General features: G+C 35.5%; 1 long non-coding RNA gene across 2 annotated transcripts; it reads left to right on the forward strand.

Moving 5' to 3' along the window:
* Positions 1-416: 416 nt before the first annotated feature.
* On the forward strand, positions 417-18,955 carry LOC118244187 (uncharacterized). Of its 2 annotated transcripts, XR_004777490.2 has the most exons (5): positions 417-515; positions 2,000-2,088; positions 5,455-5,548; positions 12,829-12,985; positions 17,707-18,955. It is a non-coding gene; the product is annotated as an uncharacterized LOC118244187 (long non-coding RNA). The 2 variants fall into 2 exon arrangements; XR_004777489.2 differs by lacking the exons at positions 417-515; positions 2,000-2,088; positions 5,455-5,548 and adding an exon at positions 9,133-9,403 and having other exon boundaries at positions 17,707-18,951.
* The last annotated feature ends 672 nt before the right edge of the window (positions 18,956-19,627 follow it).

A 19,627-nucleotide genomic window follows, 5' to 3' on the forward strand; every position in this document is an offset into this window, starting at 1 on the left:
TCTATAGCTGAACAAAGATGAACAAGAGTTAGTGGTAAACAAAACCTGTACAGACGTATATGTCCAGAGGTCTGTTAAAGTGATTTTTCTCCTATGGTGAGCCTTAATTTTTTGGTTTTCAGATGCATGCCATCCTTTAGAAAGGAAGAATCAATAGAGAAAACAATAAAACAGTGGTGATCCCATAAGCCTTATACACTAAAACATGAGAAAATAGGTGGATGACCTTTATGGTGACTGAAAGAGGCCCTGGAAATGAATTGAGAAGGGAAAGGAAGTAATGGTAATGGCAAAATCAGTAATGTTATTATAAAATTATTGTTGGCTGCCACTTTGAAAATAGAAACGAGTCTGGAGCAAGAGTCAAATGTGGAGAGGGTGGTATTATGACAAACTGACCCTTGTTCGTGATGATGCATGCCAGAGCTGGAATGTACCAACCAAGACTCTTCTTCCACTTTCATCATACAATTTTTTATTCTACGGTGGGGTGAAAAACAGGCGACTCTAAGAAGGTATGGATGTAACTGCTGTCATTGTATCTTATTTTATTTATTTTTTTTAATAATTACTGTGTGACTTTTAGAAGGCTTCTCTTACAAAATTGCACTTGAGTTTTGACTAAAAACATTTAAATGTTTTCATCACCCAATTAAGTTTTGTTAATAGAGCATAAATGCTGTAGAAGTCAGGGAACAATTCAACCCCCTGGGAAGTACTGACATGATAGTTTGACATGGTTTTACATCCGTTGCTATTACTTCAAATAAACATCAGACTTTCTTACTTTTCATTTTACCTTTTCCGTCTCCATATGTTTGATATGAATATGTCTAACTGCTACATTATGAAATAATTCTACGTCCAGCAACACATGAAAAGCTTTGATCAAATGCCTCTCTGTTCATACAGTCTTCTCCTTTTTGTGCCATGTTTTGAGAAAATTGAAAGGCTGCTAAGATAGTAGGACAGACTGTTCCAATATGGAAGAGTAGATGCTTTATATAACAATTTTGGGCTGTGGAGCACAGTATTATAATTTCCCTCTGGGAGAATTTCCCTGTGGTGATATGGAACTAGAGTCATAAGATTTGTGATTCACAAACTATACCCAGAATCTTGTATAAAAATAGCTTAATTAGGAGGGCTGTCTGACAGATATGCTAGACAATAGTATCTCCACTAGAGCTTGCCAGGAATTTTGTGAGAAAATGTATTTTCATCATAAAAAAAATGATTCATCAAACCTAAAACCTTCAGTGGAAACTTTCTCTTTCATCCTACCTTTTGGAGAAAGATTCTGCAGGCTCAGGGTAGGAATAATGACAAAAGTCGGAGAGGTAGTCAACAGTGCTATGACAAGGGAGCTCAGCAAAAACACCTGTCTTGGTTCAGGCTAAAGACCCACCTCTTGACTTTCCACATGTCCTTCTCATACCCTGGCTGTTAGACGCTGACTTTTCTCAGGAGGGGTCTCTCTCTCCTCCAGGGGAGCTGACCAGCAAAGTAGCAGAAAACTGAGCCTTGGTCTTGCATGCTACTGGTGACTTCTACACTGCAGACTTCTACGCTTCTTCTATATGGTGTTTTCACGTTGTAGATGGCACATGGGCAGCTGGAGCTGCTTTACAGGGAGCAGCTTCAGCAAGGGAGGCTGGGAAATAGGACTTGGACATTTGTTTGCAGTCAGAGAAGTGGAGTGATGAGTTCCCATGCCCAGGTGAACCCATCAGCTTCCTTTCTGCCTTCTTTCTACTGAAGAGATTGAGGTGGGAAATTCCTGTCCACTGCTAGTCTTCATGATATGCTACTATTTTTCAGGATCTGGTAAACATACAGATCTTAGTCTTAAGCTCTACCATGAAATATGTTCTTTGAGAAACCTGGGTGCATTGTGTTACCATGCCTGAGAGGAAATTGTTCAGGTGACAAACAATCTGTTGCTGCTTGTGCTGTAAAGGACATTTTTTTCTTTCTGAAAGCTGCTTTATTCCCTTAGGTGAGACTGCCCTCAGAGGAAGAAATACGCATTTGAGTGCCCCCAGGACAGCTGAGATCTTTTGTGAGCATCGGCCCTGGAGAGCCTGGGTAAAGCAATTCTAGATCAGATGCATTTTAATTTAAGCATTGCCTGCACTGTTTCTTGCAGTTCTCTTTTCATCACAAAACCTTTCTTTATTGTTTCTTCTGTTAGCTCATGAAAAACCTATTTTCTCTCTTAATGTCCTGATATCGCTTCACTCCTTGGAAAATCTTTTTCCCTTTGTCCAGATCACTGCTGCTTTTTGTGCTCTATAAGGGTTTCATGAATTCAGCAAAATAATACTTTAAAAAGTCTTTTCAAATGCAGTTGAATTTTGTGGATTGTGATTAGTCTAATATGTATTTAAATGAACAGTGCTGCCCTTGCAGTCTCTGCTATCCTTCAGTCTGATTGTAGAACTGAATAATAACATAATTTCTCATCACAGGAATTTGGGGGTAAGGAGATGGAAAGTGTACCCAAGGAAAGTGTACCCAACACAGAATTTTCCCTTGCTTGAAGGTCAAATAGATTTGACTACAGACTGTGTCTACCTAGGCAATCTATAGTGACCAAGACCTTTTTGCCTCTTACTCTTTTAATTTTTTTTGCTCCGTGATAGGACTATGTAACACAATAATGGGCAAAACATACTATTAGAGGATAGACCAGGTTATTTAAACATAGGCAGAAGCATGCAGTTTTGCCAGTGAGTGCAAACAGAAAAACTTGTATTTAATAAGAAATAATGTATTATAGAAAATAGTGCAACTTTCCCTCTCCACAAATGCTTCTTGTGATTAGAGTCCAGTTATTGTCTGTGAGAAGTTCTCTGACCAGGAATTTTTATAACTTACTGAGGGGAAGAAAGGATAACAACAAAGGTAGGCAGTCAGGATTATTAGTCAGTTCCCCTCAAATTCTTAAAAAGAATATATTTGTATTTCTTCATATTTGCCTCTTTTTTTCTAAATTAAGATTTGGGTTTGAAGCATTTTGTAGCACAACAAAAACAAGATACTTTTAAAAAGAGAAAGAAAACAGAAATTTTCACATAATCCCTTTAATTCAGGAGCTGAGATCTACAAAAATTACCATGTAGCACAAAGCTCTCAATAAAAATCAGGAATTGACAATATATCCTCCAATTCACTATTTTTTTTCCACCATAGGTTTCTCTCCTGATAGAAGAGCATCCAAAGTTCAAACCCAGCATACAGAATAGTCACAATTTGTCCCCCTTGAATGCATGAGTTCTCTTCTAACTAGGACAAGAAAACTATTTATTGTCACTTCCATTTTTGCTGCAGCAAAATATGACACTTAAATTCATTGTAAGGATTGCACAAAGCAGTCTATCCATGACTATACTTGGTCTACAACAGTAACTGTAGCTTTAGAAAAACAAATGCTGTTTGGAATACATTCAGCAGCTCCACAAACATTTCACTGTATAGCTGTCAGAGGAAGATTCATGGAAAGGCCATTAAAATTTAATATTTCAAAAGTGAACTTTATTGTATGCTTAGCAGGTATTTTTAGCTTCCAAAACTATTTTTATTGTTTCTCTAAGATTAAATAATATACTCAATGGGATTTTTTTTTCTTTTGCTTACCACTCAGTGATTCCACAATAGCTCAATTCTCTTGAACTGCATCACTTCAATATAAATTCAGGCAGGATTAGGTTCTGTACTTCTTTTAGTTCATTGTGTTTCCGTATGTGTACTATTGTATTTCACAATTTGTCTAGTGTTACTTAATAAAGTACATGTTTTTTCCAGTTCAAGCAATTCAGTATCTCTTTCTTCTGCAGCTATTTCATAGAATATCCTCTAAGCACATATTTACCAGTCTCTGTAATATTCCTAGATGTGGTATAGAGGTATTTTATTGACTTCCTAATGCTGGTTGGTAAAGTAAGTATTTCACAGTTATTGCAATACTGTATCTCTTTATGTAGAAAAAGGAGGTATTTCACACTTCCATGGTTGGGAGTATTCTTCCATTCAACAGCAATTTTTCATTACAGTGTATCTGAAAGTTCCAAAATTGATTTTTCAGCCTATAATGTGTTTTGTACAAAACTTTCTTAGTCTTAATATTGATTTCACTGTATTTTTGTGTCTAAATTTCTTGTACTTCCCAATTTTCTTTAATATTAGCTTTGGATATAAAACAAAGAGTTAGTCTTGCTCTTTGATGTTACTTGAACTTTCTAAGTCTCTTCTTCCAGCAATGTTAACTTCAGCCTTATATTGACTTAAAAGAAGTGAGGAGACTCTCTGACTGTCAAATAAAATTAAAATAAAATAAAACAAAAATAATACAAAATAAAACAAAATAAAATAAAAACTACCCATCAACTACTTTTTGCATAGATCTAGGATCTGGTATTTTATTCCTCTCTCATCCTCCTACCTTCCTGTTTTCATCTCTCTTCTTCCTTGCTCACAATTTTCTGTTTCTTACTTATTCATTGCAACCTTATTCTTCAGTTCTTTTTTCTCATGTTGTCCTTCCCTTTTTTTCCCATGGCACCTTACCCAATTACTCTGTTCTGTGCTTCTAGCCTGTGTGTTCTAGCCTGCTTTTCTGCTCTATTTCCCCATTTTCTACCACTGCTACATTTAAGGAATACAGAAACAAAAGTTAATCTTTTTTACTCACAGCAATTTAATATATGCCTGCAAAGACTTTAGAGATAGGACCCATATCCATAGAAAGTATTGTAACTACAGCTGTATTCAGAGTAGTTGGGGGAAAACCTTACAGACTGCTTCAGCTGGTAAGTTTTAAGGAAAGATAGTTGTTGGAACGGTGATAATTCTGTAAACAGTGGGAACACGGCTTATAATTTCCTGCCCTGAATCTATATACTTTCCTTCCTACTCAAGCAATGCAGGCAGTGAGGTAGAAGTAGGAAAAAGGAATGGCCAGTGAGGAAGGAAAAGCACGTATGAACCACAGAAGGAGATGCAAGCTGCAGCTTTTGTTTCAGGAGAAGATACTTTTCTGGTTCTTTATGCTATTTTTTCAGTGTAGTTAATCTGATATTATGCTACAGAAAATGTAATAAATACTAAATTATTCTGCACATAAGAAAAATTTTCCTATATACTAGAAGCAACCTCTATTGGTAAAATGTTGCTTTCCTTGATAGTATTTACCTTCTTTTTGTTATGACATGCTGTAGTGAATGTAGATGAAAGGACATGACAGAGTAAGCAGGAAAATCAGAGGTTGCAAATGAGGGATATGGCACCACACTATTGAATTATCAAAATTATTTTGTCCAATTCTATACTGGTCCATAAAATATTAGGGAATGCTCAATTTCCTTCTCACAGATATCTGTGATAACATTACAGTGTATTTCTTAGGACAGTTCACAGTTATTCATACAGGTTTTTCTGGGTTTCATTTTGCAGTTCACTATGAGTCTGATGCAAGCTCCAGGTGCAAGCGATGGGCGGACTGTGCACACTCAGATGTAGCTGAGAAACTGCTCTGTACACAGGATGGGTAAAAAAAGAAAACTCAGAATTTTTTGACTATGACTGTTTATACATTTTAACAAATATGTAATTGGAGGAGATGAAGAAAGATTATTTGCTCCTCCTGCCTTCTATATAACAGAATTTGTGGAAAAAAGTATTAAGTAATCTTTTTACAGAAAAGCTGGGTTTTAGGCAGAAGAAATTTTCATTTACTAATTCTGTCTTCCTAATGGGGCACATTCGTCATAACTGTATTGTAATTAACTGAAGTCATTCAAGGTTAGTTATACCCATTCATTTAACTGGAAAGGGGATCCTCTGAGGAATTTGAGGGCATTTTGCTGCAACAGGAAAAAGGACACATGCTTTTCTTCAGGTCAAATGTTCACCAATTTCATTGTTTCTCTCTGCAGTATGTTAGTTTTAAACAGCAGAGTTGTTACTCAGTGGTTGCTACTTGACAAAGTAGTATTTTAAATGGCATCTTTATTGTATCTGAAAGCATACAACTGCCTCAAAGTGAAAAGATGCACTGAAATGCATCGAGTCCACACTCTGGGATGGAAACTGTCAGTGCTGCCTGGGAAGTGCCGTGCAAACCTGTTGGAATAGTTAAATCCTTTTTGATCTAATTCAAGAGTTAAAAAATATACACAGTAAGTAATAGATATTTGTAACAATGATTTGCATAATCCTATAAATAAACAAAAAGAAAATGAGAGGAATGAAAATAAAGTTTTCAGGCAAACATGTTAGGCACATGCCAAATTCAGAACAAAATCCAGTGTTTTTCTGAGATGTTACTCAACTACTAATATAGAAGAAACTCAGGAAGAAGCTGGATCTCTGTATGAGCATGGGCTGGTGTATTCAGATTTATGACCAGAGGAACATCAGTTCAGAAAACAAAATATTTTCCTGTCGACTTGATTCTTCCTCCAGTTCAACACTAGAACAAAAAAGCTGAACGTTTGGATGAGATATACTTTACAAAAACTAAAATAAAGATAAAATGACTGTAGTGAAGGTGACACAGAAGCATTGTGCTTTAGCACCCTGAAGCCTGACTGTCAGTTTGACTCATATAAAGAGTGCACACCTATGTCAGCATTCTCTTTGTTATGATTTTTATTTTAGTTTGCATCCTACTGTAACTGTGAAATTTTACAAATACAGAAGGCAAAAACAACATCATGTATGGCTCACAGTCTTCACTGGGATATGAATAAGTGCAACTCTGATATAAAACAGGGAGGTTTGAAAGTTGAAGTGTAGACCCATGCTATACAAACTGTACATTTGTTGTGGGTGATAAAAAAAGGAAAGACAAAGAACTTAATAAGTGATGAGAATGTATTTGTTTCAAAAAAGGGAAGAGACTGATTTTACAACTGGAAAGGGAAATTATATCTAAAGCAAAATGATAAAGCCACTTACAAAAGGCATGACATGATATCGTAAATGAGTTGAAAACACCTGGAGCCTGATAAAGACCAACAACAATTTAGGATATACAAAAACATGCAAAATCTGAGTTGGAGGATTTATCTTTAATGTGCCTATTAGACTGACAAGACATAAGCTGTGAAATACACAGTTCTAGTACAGGCAAATTTTGGCAGGGAGGGATAATATGCTTTATTCCCATATGATATGGGGAAAAAAAGATATAACCTCTCAAACACCTAAATACTTAACCAGGTCTCAAATACAAACTTAAAACAAAAGCTTGCAGTAATAAATGGGTGGTCTGTGTTAAAAATGTTAAGGCCCAAAAAGACATATTGGATCAGGTTTGCTTTAAAAGTAGCTGAAATCTAGCTAAATCTTGGCACTGCTGTCACAAAACAGGTACTGCTGTTTTATAAAAGAAATGGAAGCAACGACATGCATTTCCTTATGATCTATCAGACTTTATTTTCTCTATGCTTTCTACTTTAGTTTAGGATCATTTTATTTTGAATAATTTTCCTTATTTAAGAAAGAGGGAAAACTTCAGACCTCATGGCCAAAAAGATACTTTTTTTCCTTATAAAATAATAAAGTTGGAAGACCTTTTTTAAGATGGCTCATGTTACTTTTGTGGTCATTACTGTAAATACTCCAAAGTGGTGGGTAATCTTAATGCACCTACTTTGACTACAGTTGTCTGGCAGATGCTTTTATGGTGCACTTGCTCCACTGAGGTTACCGGGCTTTCAGATTCCTACTCAGATTTTATAGAGAATTAGAAAAATGTTACATATATTGTTTCATAGCTGTACTCACAATGTGCAACACAGAACATCACTTACAATTTAAGGGTCCATAAAACAGAGAGCTTATTTAACTCCTTTGCTTCAGTGGGTACTGAACTTGCAGCACCCTTTGATATTGCATTTTATGATTCCTCACACTAAAATATGACAAACCTCAATACATGCTGTGAGACATTAGAACTTCTTTTTTTTTCATGAGAATGCTGGACTTCAGGCAGTAACATTCAGTTGTTATCTCAATACCCAATTGCAAGACCGTGACAAACATTGAAAGTAAAAGTAGAGTAAAATCTATTTATAGAACAGTATTTTTTTTTCCTTTTTCCCCAAAGCAAGCCATCAGAAACCTCTCAGTGCAGTTGAATTAAAATCTTGCATTTTTGCCAGAATCACTATGCAACATGTTGCCAAAAATACCGGGAAGTCAGCCTAATTTTCAAAACTAGGCACCTTAATAGGATACCCAAATTGCACATTTGGTTACTTACATGGATGCTTAGATATGTAAATGCCCACTCCGTGGATTTAAGTACTAATTTGAGCATTCCTGTCTGAGATTTAGACATGCTATTAAAACATCCATATTGGACCCATAGTGCATATATGTGTTATTAATGTTTAAATAAAACAAGAGTATATGAGCCAACTATGTATTTTATATAAGACTGGGTATCTGAATACATTTCTATTGTGTAGACATTGGATATGATAAATTAAAAGCACTGAAGTAAAAGTAAAAGTAAAAGTACAGTCCCAGTAAAAGTACAGAGAATACCTTGAACATATATTTGGTAGAGCATGAATTCTCTGCAGTGTAAAATAAGAACTTTCAGGAAAATCTTTCATTTCTAAATACATGCACTGTAACAATGTTAGGTATATAAATGTAGAAATAAACACTGAACCTTATTTTTGCTCTACACAGTTCTACTAAAACCTGTAGAAAGGTCAGTTATTGTAATAAAGATATTTATGGTTTCAGATGTTTCCCTAAGCAGCAGTTGCCCAGTGTGTTGGATATTAAGCATTCCAGACATACCAGACACACAACCTCATTCGGTCAGGAATCCATGTCTCTACCAAGCTTTTTCATTCCCTCCCCTCTTGCTCATTGAACAATCTTCTTTTATGTTTCTGTGGGGCTTTCCAAGCACTCTTCCATGTACTCTAGCTTAAACATAATCTTCAGTGTTAGAAGCACTTCAGGCATAAAGAAAACATGATTAGGCAGGAAAAAAATTGCAATCAACCCAGCCTCCCATGGAACTCCTTTGAGAGGTTTAAGAGCATTCTGAAAACTGTAGTGTTGTCCTTTTAATGTGCAGAAGCATTTCATGTTAAGCTTGGGGGGGCAGTAAAAGTATCAAAATACTGTGAAAGACTTGAATGGGATTTTTCTATTTTTTTATTTTATTTTTTTAATGTCATGCAAACAAACAAAACTATTTGCAGAAGGATTGGCAAAGGATTGTGAAGGAGGAACCTGAAGGTCCTAGCACATATATCATGGGTCCTTCTCATGGTGTCCCTGCCTGGGGACCAAGAAAATTGGTGGCTCCACCTCAGCTATTTCACCCAAGAGTGAAGCTGAGAAGAATCATATCAGCTTTGCTTATGTGCAGGTACAGGAATTCTCTAAATGGCTTTTTTCTTATCTGCAAATGAAATGGTAAGATAGAGCTGTACCAGGCTTTTCCCTGAGGATGTTTGTTGCAGGTACTACCTCAGTGATCGGTGGCTTACTGAGCTCTTGTTTATGAAGAGTTGGTGCAAGATCTAAAATATGCATCAGGCATGAAAAGGCAGAAAGCTTATGAAAATGAATATGGAGAATGAAAGGATAAGGGAATAGGTAGGAAAACATATGGGTCTTGGCATTAGTTAGCTAAAAGGAAAAAGGGCAGTCTGAAGCAGAAGTACAAGTAAGTAAAGCCGTTATTTTTTTCACTATAAAAAGATTTTATTTTAGTCAAACTCAGCTCAGATTACAACAGAGTGAAATAATTTTCAGAGACGCAAGTTACAATTATCTTAAACAATCAGGCAAATATATATTGAGTTAACACTTCAGTATGTGAATTAATGAACTCTAACTATGGCTGATTTTTAGACTGTTCACTTTGTGGTAACTGGGAATAAACAATGATTTTTAATATTTTGAAATACACAGGAGGTTGCCTAAAATACACTTCAACTAATTTTAGGCAATATTTTTTTTTAAAGCTGGCAGTTAGCTTTTCTGTTCTGCATAGCTTGCAGGATATTTTAATGCCATTAGTTGCCATGGTAAAATGTATTGCAAAGACATATTCACTTCTGATGCAAAAGAATATAAATTGTGAGTTGTTTTGCTTGTAGAGGGCCTGATAGGTTAGGTCCATTTTCTTCCCTGTACTTGAAGATAATGACCATTTATTTTGTCACTAAAGAAATTGTCTTTGCTCATTGTGCATAAAGACATGAGTGAACTCAGTAGTGAACATTATTCTTGATTAATAAAACTTTTAAACTAATTTGAGAAACACTGACTTAACATGTAACAGCTGTTGCTGAAGAAATATGTCAATAAAAAGAGATTACCTTTATATTACAATATTAAGAATTTAATATTAAACATCTAACTTCTTCAGGTGGGACAAGTCCCCCCAAAATAATTCGTCTTTAAATATAAATTTAGGATCACAGTTTATATGGTTTCAAAATAAATGCATGACTTTAAGAAAATATTTAATCAACTACATGAATATGTGGTCACATGAAATGTGACACAGTAAAAAAGATTTAATGAACCAGTGAATCTTGCTTATAATCATACTGTAATAGTTTTCTGGACTTTTACTCATCTGTATTTTTCAGGCTTTTTAAGTTTACTAATGTCACTGTAAATTGAATACATCTGCCAAAGGTTACCTGTTCCACTTAATATTAATAAACCCAAATTAAACACTTGAGTACAAGCCTTATGATATTTCACATATTCATAAACAATGCACAACCACAAATGCTGGAAGAAAACTTTTTTTGGCAGACTAGTAGTTGATGTATGAGCCTGACAGTGATTTGTTCCACCAGCAGACAATGGGGAAAGCCAATATCTTGTCACCATGCAGACTTGAATGTTGAAGTATGCAGTTCTACAATTGTAGACTCTTTTTCTTTTTAGTGGAAAAACAAACCAAATACAAAAAATAATGCTTCATTGAGTACTGAGAAAGGTATAAAGCTTCATTGAAGGTCACTTGTGAATAGAATTGTAAAAATTCTTCAGCAGTCCTTAAAAAAAAATTAAAAAAAATTAAGCAAATTGGAAAAAAAACAAACAACCTCATCTCAGATCAAATGAAATATTTCACTATGATTAGTGGAGTTTTTGTTACATTTTAGGAGAACTAAAGCTTTGTAGCACTAAATAGCTTACCTAAATGCTATCTGCAGATGAGAGAGAGTACAACCGTGAGCCTGACACCTTATAAACCAGGTCCTCAGGACAACCACCTGAGATTGAGACCTATGCTGAGGTCCTCCTCTCCCCTGGTACTGTCTAGATGTTTTCTGCTATGCAGATCTTGTGAGATAATCAATGGCTAAAAAGACAGTAACAAGATGGCTCTAAAATTTCTGGACAAAAGCACTCTGAGAGAGGTGAGGAAGTCCTATCCCTGAAGCAATGTATTTTTATTAAATGGGGTGAAAAGAAAAAGACTTTTTGATTTCCTTCTTGGCAACAAAACACATATCAGATTTCTAGCCCTTGAACCCAAAGGTCTTAAAAATTTAAGAAATGTCAAGATGAACTGGTCTGACATAGGAATGTGGATTTTTTTTTTTGTTGTTAGAAACTATTAATTACATATGACTCATATTTTTGCTCAGACACAGAAATATGATAAATTCATTTTTCTGAAATGTAAATAAATTACCTTGTTCTATTTGTATCTTATAGATTGTGAATTGCCAATATCTTATCTAAATGTTACAAACTGTCTAACAATAGAATTCAGTTACATACAGTACTTTCTTCCTGTGTCTGTCTGTCTTGAACTAGAGATGGTCTGCTTTCCATTTCCTACTTACTGAAGATGGACATTTGATGTTACAACACTTGCATCCTTTAAAATAAAATTATTATAGTTCTGAAATACAGGTGGTGTAAAACAGAATATATTTCAGTCAGGATTCAATCTGAGAATATCCAATGCATTTTTCAAATCAATCCAAGTTTATGAGGATTTTGTTGTTTTGGTCTTTGGCATTTGAAAACAGAGATTATTTGTCCTATCTATTACATTAAATGCCTATGTCTGTGCTCATCTTTGAAAGAAATATTTTGTGAACAGTTTAATTTGAACGGAAGAAAATGTCTGTGGACCTTTGATCATTCATATATCACTCTTGCTTTATCCATTGCAACTGAAACTGTACTGCAGTCAGCAAACATTCTCATCTGATTCTGCAAGGAATCTTATAAGATATTAAATGCAGCTAAAGAGAAAGAAACTGCTTCCTTAAACTTCTAGTCAGTTTACAAAAACCTGGCAAATCCTTTGAAATGTCAGTAGTCCAGCTTAATGCTGCGTGAACAACCAAGGTTGCATAAGTGATAAAACTCGATGAATATTAATCCGAGTCAAGCACTGTGCATGGAAGACTTTTTTTTTTTTTTTTCCACCTGAGACTCTTTTCAGTGAAATACTTCATTATAATGAAAAATTAATGTTTTTAAACATGAATCTGGGAGAATAGAAAAGCAAAGATATATTTTTTTTACTGCAAACTGGTCTGTTGATCTGTTTATAAAGTACATTGTTAGTGAGACACTAGTCTGAGCGTATGGCATATTCAGACACCATCAATCAGCTAATTAATTCTTAGGCACATTTCACCTTACTTTTCAGATTTCTTTCTTTCTTTTTTTTTTTTCTTTTTTCTTTTTTCTTTTGCTTTCATCTGGGTCATAAAGTTGGCAGATCATTTTGTTTATTCACATTTTTGTAACAGATTTGGATTTCAGAAATCCATGTCTCATCTCTAATTTTATCTTTCACAGGGCATGAGAGACTGGATCCAAAGCTTCTTCCAACTGAAATCGTTCCTAGACAGTTATAATCCTACTCTTCTATGGCTGAACTGGACAGTTGTACTCTTATTCTTCTATGGCTGATCTTCAGAACTGTATGAAAAAAATAATGGTTATTAGCCTCATGGTAATCATTTGTTTTCCTTGGCATCTTCCAGATATTATTTTTGGCTGAATTTTAAATTGTGATCACATTTTGGCAAGATAAGATTACTTGATTGCAGTCTATTTAATAAGCTACCGGAGACAATTTTACTCCTTCAGCTAATTTCATTATTGCATGAATTATTTAATAGAAGCTGTATCTTCTGTTGATTTACAATAATAGTTCAACTGTATTGACATTTTCTGATTCTTAAATGCTCTGTCTTGTTGCTCAATGTTCTTTGGAGATGGCATATTTGTATGGAACATACCATGTTAATCTGTGTGCAGATATACGTGATTGTTACCTTCAGATCTTTTCAGCCTGAGATTGAGGTTATGACAGAACTATTTCTATGTTCAGGGAACTTTGATCATTCCTTCACCTAGCTCAAAGAGTATTTTTTTCTTCATGCTTTTATCTGTTCTTGAAAGTTTCGAAACCCTTGTGTTGGTGAAGTATATGATCTCCACATTTTAGAGGGGGATTTCTGTGTGCTATACTGCCACCAGAATGACATAAGTGTATTTTCCAAGCATAAGATGTGTTTCCACATTGTGAAGTTTTCTTGCAGCAGCTAAATAGTAACTACTTTCCAAAGCAGGCAGGTCCAAAATCTCAGTCAGCTGCTTAGCAATACCACTTTCAAAAACTAATATGAGCTGTTATGTCAAGGCTTTACAGTGCTGACAGCCTATGCCAGGCATGGGAAATGGATAGTTTAGATATAAGTATTGATTTTTTTTTTCTGTGATACATACCATGATGTTCCGTGACCTTTGGACTTTATAGAGATTTGACAATATTACTCCATTTACCTGATAATGATTGACTCTTCACTATACCTCAGCTGTTGTGTTGCTGTTTCCCATTGCACTTGTTGCCTCTAATTTAGCTCCTCTTTTCGTAGACATAATTATAAGCAGATGGAAAGTGCATTTGCCTCTGTGGATTTGAAACAAGACTGTCTGTCTTGCTTAATGCAGAAAAAAAGTTAAAGCAAGAGAAAGAGAGGAATACATGCTGAGTGAAAGTGCCCAATAGCAAATCCCACTATTGGGTATCTCTGACTGATTGAAGGTCCCAGGGAATGACCCATCATATTGGATTAGATCAGGTCTGGAGACAGAGTCAGGATTGTCCTGAGTTAAAATCCAGAAAAATGCTGCTGCTTTCTTTTCTATCCCCTCCCTTTTCAAAGCTATGATAATTCTTAGTTATGGTCCTTTTCACCGTAAAGGGCTGTATGCTGCACTGACTGAAGAAGAGAGTCGGGGACCTAGCTGATCAACTTGGTGACTGAGGGCCCAGTTATCCTGATTTCTAAGGCTGCCTGTAGTCCTAATCTTGCTGATCTCATCACGCTTGCTTATTTACTGTTATAAATGCCTTCCTGAAGCTGGTGAAGGAATAAGCAGTAGGCTGTTGGGCAGCACACTGGAAAATAAGATTAAAAAAAAAAATGGGTAAAAAGGGGAAGCAGTAACATGATTCAATGAATAAGGAGAAAACCAAAAGAAGAAGTAAAAACTCTAAGTGAAAGCCGGAAGGATTCAACTGAAAGATGTAACATCAATTGAATGGGACTATAGTCTGCTAGGTAACTGAATGGTCTGTGTTTTAAACATACCATTTATCAATGAGATAACTGTAGCTAGCAAGGGGCTAGGAGAAAGGCGAAAACAAAGCTGGGGAACTTCAGGTTGCCTTGAGACACTTTACAAGTTAGTAAGAACTCCTAGATTTCTGTCTTGTTTCAACAAGACCCAAACACTTGAGATATAACTTGGATGAGTGCACAGCATAACTAAGTTATATCAAGGCATGGGAGTGAAAATTATACCTCCTTGTGCCAGAAAGGAGGTATAATTTGATTGCTGAAGGGAAATTTCTCAAAGCTAAATTGCAGGAGGCAGTAGCTTTAAAATCTGCTAGAACTGTTTGGAGAAGCCTGTGGTATATTTTAGTGGTCTAGAGTAGCTGTACAGGAGATGTTTTATTGCTTCTTTGGAGACATTTCCTTTGCACTCTACATTTCTATTTCATACTCTTTGCTAGACAGGACTTGAAAAGAATTATGAGTACTTCTTGGTTAAAGAGCTGCCCTTTGAGGGAAAAAAAAAAAGAAGAAGAAAAGAAAAAAAAGAAAAAAAAAGCTTATGAGGTTAAATCCATAACCTTGGGGAAAAGAAAATGATATTTAGAAGGGGTGATCTTGTTCTGGATTGTGATCTAAATTACACCACAGGTATGTGGTAAGTTTATATGTCAGAAATGCTTTCCTCTGTAGTGCAGAAGGCTATCTAGGTTTGTTCTCAGAGAGGAGATACTAGAATAGTGGAAGAAGTGGAATTGCTCATGGAAAGCTCTTTACCATAATAACACTATGATGGGTGGCAGAAAGAATTAATGACAGAAAGAGTAATATGGCAGCATAGAGATTTAAGTAAGTATTTTTTTTTTACTATTATTTATTAATTTTTTAAGTAAGGAAAAGACAGGAGGTTATTTATTGTTTTATAAAGATATGTAACTTCCTTAATGTATTTCATTTTGCTGGATTTTCAGCTGTCCATATAAAGCACTTGGGATTTAAAACAAGTAGAAAGTTTTCAAATGTTTTCAGAATCAATATTAGGGAAAAATCTGTTTCCTAGATGTGTCTGATACTCTGTTATTCTGTAGCACCCTTTAGCCTTAACATGCTTCACAGAACACTGAATTAACACACTCACTAAAAATTGGGCATTTTTAGCCTCTATTTTTTTCAGTCTTTCTCAATTCTTTATGCCTTCAGATACTCTTAGCACAGCTGATCATGCTTTTAAAATGTCATCTTCCTTGACCTCCTGTACTTGTCATGGTTACTCTCCTACCTCTCTAGGACCTCTCTTCCAAAGAGCTGCCAAAAGGGATTCTTATTCATCCCTTTATTGGTTCTTCCTTCTCTGTTACAGAAAACAAAGCTGATTTCCTTATTTGTCATCTTTTTATATCCTTGCCCTGCTGCCACCTTAAATTCAGACAGTAGGTCTTTTGGATCTATTCTTGGGCAGGGCCTCACTGCCTAGGAAACCGGTCTTTTGCTATATTTCCTCGGTTCTTTGGTAATGCAATAGATGAATAAGAATCATAAGTCTAAGGTCTTTTCCAGACCACAGTGAGGCAAAATGGATACAAATGAGTAAATGATCAGCTGAAAATAAGACAAATTTCCCTAGCAAGAAGAAAGTGACAAAAAATGTATTGACTGTATAATTGCGAGTAGGATATGGTGAAAGTAGTGCCTTCAGAGTGTATTGTAGAATATAGCTCCTTGTTGACTTCATTTTGATATATCAGTAAAAAAATCCTGTTACCTTTTAGTTGAAATGTTTTCAGCTCCAACAGAAAGTGGAATGCAAAGATATTTCCCGAAGTTGTACCTTCCCTCTTTTTTGTTTTTAATTTTTGCTTCTTTCCCTTTCCCAATACTTACACAAGACAGTACCTAAGGAGTATGTTTACAGGGTGAGGCATTCCGCTTTGCATATTTTGCTCTACAGGACATTTTATGGATCAATGACTTGCTCAAGAGAGTTTGTATGCATATTTACGAAGCCATGTCCTGTCTGTTGCAGTAACCCAGATGCAGAAAATACTATACAAGTGAAAGAAATGCAAGTCTCAAGTATAAATGAAGGTTTGATGTAGTTGAAGCACTCTGATGTTGGAAACAGGTCACCAAATCAGCCATGCAACTGAATATGCCACCTTTTCTCTAACAAAATATCATCATGAAATTAAACTGGTGAATCCCTGAGTGACAGAAAAAATTATGAGCCAAGACGATTAATTAAGTAGCCAATACCAACCTCATTCCAAACATTTGCAATACGCAGTATGACTGAGTGCATAGAAGCAGGATTGCATTTAAACCCTAGATACTTATCAATACTGGTAGAAAGCACTCCAAGAAATTGGATGTTGTTTGTAGTGGATCATTTCAGTAGTGATTCATCAAATGCTATCATACATATCTGACAGAACTCAAAACTGGCAAATATTCTAATGGAACATAATAACAATGATGAGTCGTACATTTGTAGCACTTACTAAAAAGAATTCCAGGATTGACAAATTGGAGTGGCAATGTTGGCAGACTTAAAATGAAGCATTTGTACAGTATATACAGTACTCAGAGATGTGGAATAGATTCCAACATGAAATGCAGAGAGGTTTCTTAACATCTTTCTGAAGCTCCATGCCAAGACAGTGCCTAATTTTCATCCTGTCACTCACAAAACCCTTTGCATCTGTTGTTTCAACATGTGAACAGTGACCCGATTCAAGCTGCTGCTAAAACTTGAGCATTAATTAATAAGGGAGAAAGTGGCTGATGGATAATTAAGAGCAAAGTAGGAAATTCTAGACAATGTATGTGCAAAATTGCACTTGTAAGAAAGATGTAGTGTGGTTTAAGAAAAATAAAGTTATTTGGAAATAACATGTTTAGGAAGAAGTATTTGCAGAAAGTAACACACATTTCAATCAGCATGGAAGGCACCAAACTTTCACCCTTCTGGGAAAATGCACTGTAATCTTACCAGCTGTTGGACTGGCCTTGTACTTGAATCAGAGCAGCACATCATCTCTCAATAGCACATAAGCAATAAATCAAGTTTTAAATGGCTCTTGCTCATCAGTGCTATTTGTCATTGCAGGTCTAATACAGGAGTAACTGCTAATCTGCCTCTTCATGTGGACATCATTAATGAGGAATTAACAAAAGGGTTCTCTTACAGCAGTCTGCACAGAGCCCCCCAATGAATACTATGACAGTATCGTAGGAAAGCCCCCTTTCATCACCAAGAATCACTTGAGGCAGAAGTCCTGTGTCATCTCTGTGTGGACATTAAAATACTAGTTTGTGCATGATCTTTGAAGCATCACTCAGAAGACTGCAGTCTCTGTTCTAACTATGGTTGCCACATATTTGTGTGGAACTTGTCTTAAATCTGTTTGTCCATTACATTTATGATTTATTTCTCTGTGATGCCAGGAGGCAGTTCTCAACACTGGCTCATCCTCAGTTACATCTGTGTTTTAGATTTGCTGTTCCATTATCATAGAGATTAAAAATTGTCTCCAGTCTTCTAACAAGACACATTATGTTGTGCTAATCTATTGTACTTTGCCATCATATGCTTATTAAAAATTCTTCTTTGAAAGTGTTATCTATTTTTCACCTTCTCTTTTCTTATTTCTCCATTGCTGAACATGATAGGGCAGTAATTCAGATCAGAGCTTTCCACAAAATAAATAACCACAGTCTTATATGTAGCTCTACAGAAAATATTTTGTAAGTCCCCTGAGGTTCTTTTTATCTACTGCTTACTTCATTTAAAATATTTTAAAATACAGTACCACCAATCTGATTATTTTATTATTATTATTATTTATTTTTATTATTATTATTTGAAGGTGATCAAGTTAAGTGGAAAACCAGTAGCTAGATACCCACAAAATTTAGTTTACACTCATCCCAGTTTTCATTGACATGTAAGATCATGTTAAACTATTTTATTCAACAGTATTTACCACAGCTAAACCACTAGGCACAAATTTCTAGGAAGCAATCCCAACCATTTTTTTGTGTAATAACCACTAGTTTGTACTGCTACACGTACAGACACAATTGTCAGAAAACACAGTAAGGGCTCTGGGATGATGAACAAATCAGCCATATTTACTTGAACATGTGATACTAGGAAAGGCATAATACTATAGTTGGATTTTCTGAGAAGCATCCCTTTGCACTGGAACTTCTGGTGATGTAAAACCTCTTGAACCACTGCTGATACTTGTTTCATAGATCTCAGGTCTTTAAGAAGATGGAAAACAAGATCTGAACAAACTAGTCAAAAATCATCCAATTAAACTCAGTAAGTCCTTTTATGGCACATACCTTGATCAGTGTCACACAAATGTCCACATACAGGTTTATACACACACTATAACAATGCATTCCAGGAGTGGAAAAAATAAAGATGTTATCAGAAATAAAGAGTTTATGTACCTGAACAGAATGTCTATGTACTTTCCTTCTCTTCAGTTACTTCATTCTAAGCACTTGCTTTCCATTTTTAAACTTCACATTCAAAAAAGGTGCTTTAATGGTCATTAAATATTGAATACAATCTGCAAGGAGGATAGCTTCTTCTATAGAAGATGAGATGTAGCAGAGCAAATTCTGCTGGTCATGTAAATGTGATCTCAGGCATCCCAACAATCTTCCATTGTGGAAATGTGTTTTGTTTTTGTTTTTATTTTGGTATTTGAGACACCCATGTCCAAAAGGTAAGAGAAAAATGAAATATTTATTTAATTCTACTTATTTGAGAAAAATACAATTATTATTTCATTTTAACATTATTTATTTATTTATTTGCTCATTTATTTATTTATTTTCCAGGTAAGTACCAGTGCTTTCTTCTGTGCATCCAAGTACTTGCCATAGGGTGGAAGCAGCTGGACTATATTTTGGTCACAGGTGCTGGGTTCCTGATGAACCTGGCAGAAGCAAAGAGCCAGCAGCTGCCTCTGCAGAGAGAGAAAAATTCTACCTGAAAGGCAGAGAGTCTG

This window comes from Cygnus atratus, chromosome 3 (genome assembly GCF_013377495.2).
Source record: "Cygnus atratus isolate AKBS03 ecotype Queensland, Australia chromosome 3, CAtr_DNAZoo_HiC_assembly, whole genome shotgun sequence".
Lineage (NCBI taxonomy): Eukaryota > Metazoa > Chordata > Aves > Anseriformes > Anatidae > Cygnus > Cygnus atratus.